The following is a 5,443-nucleotide window of genomic DNA, read 5'->3' on the forward strand; positions in this document are numbered from 1 at the left end:
GCTTAATTCAATGGCTTCAACCTTCCTAGTTAGATTAGCAATCTTTAAATTTACATCATTTTCTTCTTTAACATGATACATTCCTCCTTTAGTATTAGTCGATTTTTGAGGTTTTTCGTTCTTATCTGTTGTATCCCAGGCCTGTGCATTTTCTGCCAACAGATCAAAATAGTCCCAGGCTTCCTCTGGTTCCTTATTCATAAATTCACCATTACACATCATTTCCACAAATTGTCTCATATTGGAGGTCAAACCATCATAAAAGAAACTGATGATTCTCCAAATTTCGTATCCATGATGTGGGCAAGCAAGGAGAAGGTCCTTAAATCTTTCCCAACACTGAAAAAATGTTTCTCCATCTTTTTGTGCAAAGTTCATGATATTTCTTCTAAGTGTGTTTGTTTTATGTGTTGGGAAGAATTTCTTTAAAAATTCTCTTGTCATTTCTTGCCAGGTAGCTATGGTCCGGGGCCTTAAGGAGTGTAACCATGACTCAGCTTTTTCCTTTAAAAAAACAGGAAATAACTTAAGCTTAACTACCTCTTCAGTGACATCATTGAAATGAAGTGTTGAACATACTTCATCAAATTCTTTCAGATGCAAATAGGGACTTTCAGAATCAAGTCCGTGAAATTTTGGAAGTAATTGGATTATTCCTGGTTTCATGTCAAAAGCTCCCGCAGCAGTAGGAATAACCATACAGGATGGGGTACTGGTCCTAGCGGGTTGTAGATAATCACGAAGCGTTCTAATAGGTAAGTCATCCTGAAATTCATTATCTCCCTGATTACTACCATTATCTTCCATTTGATTATTTGAATTTTAAATAATTAAATTTTTATCTTTTGATTCAACTCGAAATAATCTATTCGTTTTATCTCTTTGCCACAACCGCATATACTAAGTTTTTATTTTATTATTATTTTTTATTTTATTATTATTATTATTATTATTATTATTATTATTATTTTTTTTTACACAAACACCCTAATACAGCAAAACAAAAGTTTAATTAAAACATGCATCACCCAACAATTTCTAAGGTTTTCCTAAAAATTCTAGACAGCTCCTAACTGGGTTGAAGAGTACACTTAAGCCTCCAATCCGGTCTAATAACCTAGTCGACCAGGTAAGCTCCCAGGTAAGTGGAGGGGTCACGATGCGTATAGCAAAGGTCCCACTTAAAACCCACTTTCTTCGAACAGAAACTGTCTCCCTTTAATCACTTAAAGGGACAAAGCTTGCCTAGACATCGACCGGGGTCATAGAGCGAAATTGGTGCAACTTTCAGTGGTCTTCGTCCTATTGAGCTCGATTATCCTTAGGGGCCAACGTCTAGTTGATTTTAATTAGGCTTAGGATATTTATGCACTTGGATGATTTTTGGGCTGAGGACGAGTAATGAAATCCCGACCTTTTCTTGTTAATGGGTTCAGCCCTTAGATTATTTTATGCAAATGCTTTATACTATATGCAACAATCAAGAAGATTTTTATCATTTTATGTCATGACATTAAATTGCATTTGAATAGTTGATCAAGCAAACTAGCTAAATTTTTTTTCTTTTTATTTATTTATTATTTTTATTATTTTATTATTTTAATTAATAATAAATTTTTTAAAACAAGAGTAAAATTCTAATCTAGGAAAAATAGGACTAGTATGAGCAAAACAGGAAAATTAATTTAAATACTCACAGCCGGAGTTCGTTCACTCCGGGAATCCAAAAATGTGTTCTTGATCTTCCTCGTTACTGGTCCTGCTTTGTGTCGCCCTTGAATCTGAAAAGATTTGAAATAGCTGTGTTAAAAATAAAGAAAAATTGAAGAACTAGAAATAAAGAGTTGAAATTTGCAGCCTTGTTCTCGTTCGCACGTTGCAAATCCCCGGCAACGGCGCCAAAAACTTGCTACGCTTTTAATCTTGCTCTTTTAAAAAGGGAAATTAAACGTAGGATACCCCAAGTATAGGGTGTAGCAAAGTAATATTCTCGGTGAGACCGAGATCGAATCCACAAGGATTTGACAGTGAACAAAAACTAAAGGCTAAATAATATTCGGATTGACAAAATATAACTAAGGCATCAGGATTCAGCCTAGCATTTCATCATGCTTTTCCTAAAATCATCAATTATCTCAGTTAAATAGATTTAGTTTTATGGGCAGCGTTACAGTAATTCTATTTTAAACTACAGAGATTTCTAAGCATTTGTTATACCCGGGGGAAATAACAAATCAAAGAAAATATATAAGTTGAAATAATTTTTATAAATTTCCTGCACCATAAATTAAATCAAAAACATTAAAATCCCATTGATGATTAAATGAAATACATGAAGAAAATACTAGGCTTTTCCCTAGCCTTAGCTAGAGAAGATTTAGCTACTCATATGAAATGGAAACATTTTATAAAAGGGATTAGCATAAAATAAATAAAATAAACATAAACCCCTTTTTTTATCTTTCTTCTCTCAAGGAAACAGAGCACTCTGTTTTCCTTGAATCTTCTCTTCTTCTTCTCCCGTCCGTGGCCTCTTCTCCTCTCTCGCTCGGCTGGGAAAGAAGTTGGCTTCCTTGGTTCCGTGACCTCCCCTCGCTTCCTCCTCTTCCTCCTTCGGATGGTTCTCTCCTTCCTCGCCGGCTGATTTCTCCTCTCCCGTCGGCTGTGTAGGAATGAACCCGTGCGGCTGCCTTCTCTCGGACCGCTCTGTGACCTCCCCTCTCCTCCACCGGATGATTCCCTTGCTCCTCTCTCTTGGGTTCCTTTTATAGACACCTTCACTGGATGGGGAAGCTGGAACGCTGCTGGGACGATTCGAATGGGTGGGGAGCGTTGAACATGGAAGCGACACAGGCAGATGGCTTGCGGACGGTTTGGTTTCGTTTCTTGGCGGATGGGATGCCATGATGCTTGGATGAGAAGCTTGGAACGCAGCTGAAATGCATGGAATACGTGGGGGCAATGCGGATGAGCTGGGAAGAAACGCTCGGGGATGACGAACGTTTGGAAGCTGCTCACGGACGGTTCTCTGTTGCTTGTAATCCAAAAGAGCTTGGGGAGTTGTTTCACGGATGAAAGCCGGTTTGGCTTATGGATTTCCCTCGCTGCCGTTGGGAGCCACGGACGGTTGAAAGATGCTGGGACGTTGCAGACGTTTGGGAAGCTCCAGATGTTGACGTTGGGAAGTTAAGAAGACTCGGCTTGGGACTCTTCTCCTCCGATGGCTGCTGGCCTCCTCCCTTTCCGTTGCACGCCCATGCTTGGATGAGCCTTTTAAGCTGCAGCATGCAGTAGCTCATCTTCATTTCTTGAGGAGATGCATAAAATCTATAACCTCTGGAACCAATGAAAACCACGAAACGTTGGAACCATTCCCAAACAATGGAGAACAGTCATCCAAGTAAGTTCAGCTTTGTCAATGTCAGAGATGAATACGGAAGGACCTTTTCTTCTATTAACTGCGAGATATGATTCATGTTAGGTGCCTGCTTCCCTACATGCATAAATTCTAGTGCACACCTTTAGTTCCTAAAAAGTAAAATCAGAGGGATAATAGCATCCAACGCTGATCGAAGTCTAGCTAACAGCTTGAAGAAAAAGATGGCTTCAGGCTGCCAGGCATTGGGCTCAAATCCAGAGTTCTTGGATTAATTTCACTCAAACACAAATAAAACATTAATTAATTAATTTTATTAATAAAAATTAACTATAATACTAATTAAGATAATATGAAAATTATACTTTTGTACTCTCATCAGTCGACCCTCTCAGGGTTTCCAGAGAACCTTTTCTGTCATCTGTTCTGTCTTGCCTTTGGGTCGACCCACTCAGGGTTTGGGTCGACTCAAGCTTGGGTCGACTCAACTTTATCTTGGGTCGACCCTCTCAGTATTTCCAGAGAACCATTTTCTGAGTTGTTGAGAAGCTTGATGTTTGGGTCGACTCATGCTTTCCTTGGGTCGACCCAACTTACTGTTCATCTGTGCCATTTTTGCAGAAGTGTGCCAAATGCTTTCTTGATGTGCCGGGTGAAGGGTTTTAGCATGTTATAATGCGCAGCGGAAGCTAGAAATTTTAAAAATTTCTTAATAAAGTCCCTATGCATGAAACCCTTTTAAGCCTAGATCACCTTAATGATTACAATCAAATGATATAAAATAAATGCAGAATTAGTAGAATACCTCAAACGCTAATCCAAAGTGTACAATCTCCACGAGGCGTCCAAGTGTCCGCCCTCCAATGGTGATCCACACGAAAACTTGATCAAGACTTTAGCTCCAAAGACTTTTGATCCTTAATGCAGAATTCTTCTAAAGAACTCTAATGGCTTGCTTTCCTTCCTTTCTATTTTTCTTTAGTCTGCTAAAATCACTTCTAATTCTTTTGTCCTAAAGAAGACCACCTTGTCTTGGCTTAGGACATACTAGAAGCAATGCTAGAAAGAAAGAAACTAATGTAAGAAAGAAAGAAAAGAGGAGTGAGGTCGAATTGGAATGATGAAACCCATGGAGTGCTAACCTATTTATAATAGGTGTAGGGATGCATCTCCAAGGGATGCATCCCATCCACACATCCTCTCATGAAAGGGCATCATCTAAAGGGCCATATCAAATAAGAGGAGGTGCAGATCAAGTGAGGAGGTGTATCAAATGATATGTCCTTTCATGTGGTGCCATATTTTGACCAAGTCAACATCACATGCTAATCACATGTCCATCACATGCTAATCACATGTCCAAGGGCTCCAATGCAAGGCGCCATTCACTTGACCCATTATGTCTTCATCCAATGGTGGGATTAAGATCCAATGGTCAATTATGGTAGCCATCCTCTAACCCAATCCAATTGGGTTAAACCAACTCTCCATTATGTCTTCATCCAACGGTAGATCAAGATCTAACGGTCTAGATTGAATGATTTATTAAATCTAATCCAATTAGACTCAAACCAAGCCAATTAGGTGCCAACTCTTGGCTAACCCATATTAGAATATGATCTAATCAAATTAGATCAATTAAGAATCAGATTCGAATCCAATTCGAATCAGATTCGAATCCAATTCGAATTAGGAGCTAAGGTTTGCAACACCTGCTAGGATGTTTATCTTGCAAACATGATCTAATCCAATTAGACCCTTGATAAGTTTTCTTGTGTGTGACCCATTGGGTTCCATACTTAGCCAGCAATAGGTGTGAGTGCGAGTTGACCCAACTTGATTAGAACTCTTCTAATCGATTTAAGTCCAAACTGCGCGAACCCGAACTTAACAATTAGAATCCTTTCTAATTGGTGATCGAATTAACTTTTTAATTTGATCAAACCTATAAAACAAGATTGACGTCTAGCAACGTGTCATGTCTATCCGAAAATATGGAATTTGGTGGAAATACCAAAAATACCCTTCAGTGGCAAGTTACCATGCAATTCAATCCTTTAATCAAAT

The 5,443-nt window shown here is 38.8% G+C and overlaps 1 non-coding gene across 1 annotated transcript; it reads left to right on the forward strand.

Annotated features, from left to right (window-relative positions):
• The first annotated feature begins 289 nt into the window (after positions 1-289).
• Positions 290-396, forward strand: LOC120105644 (small nucleolar RNA R71). Its single transcript, XR_005507993.2, has one exon. It is a non-coding gene; the product is annotated as a small nucleolar RNA R71 (small nucleolar RNA).
• Positions 397-5,443: the final 5,047 nt, after the last annotated feature.

Source organism: Phoenix dactylifera, chromosome 13, assembly GCF_051530095.1.
Source record: "Phoenix dactylifera cultivar Ajwa chromosome 13, Ajwa_hap1_PhDact_Kaust_v1.1, whole genome shotgun sequence".
NCBI classification, from domain to species: Eukaryota; Viridiplantae; Streptophyta; class Magnoliopsida; order Arecales; family Arecaceae; genus Phoenix; species Phoenix dactylifera.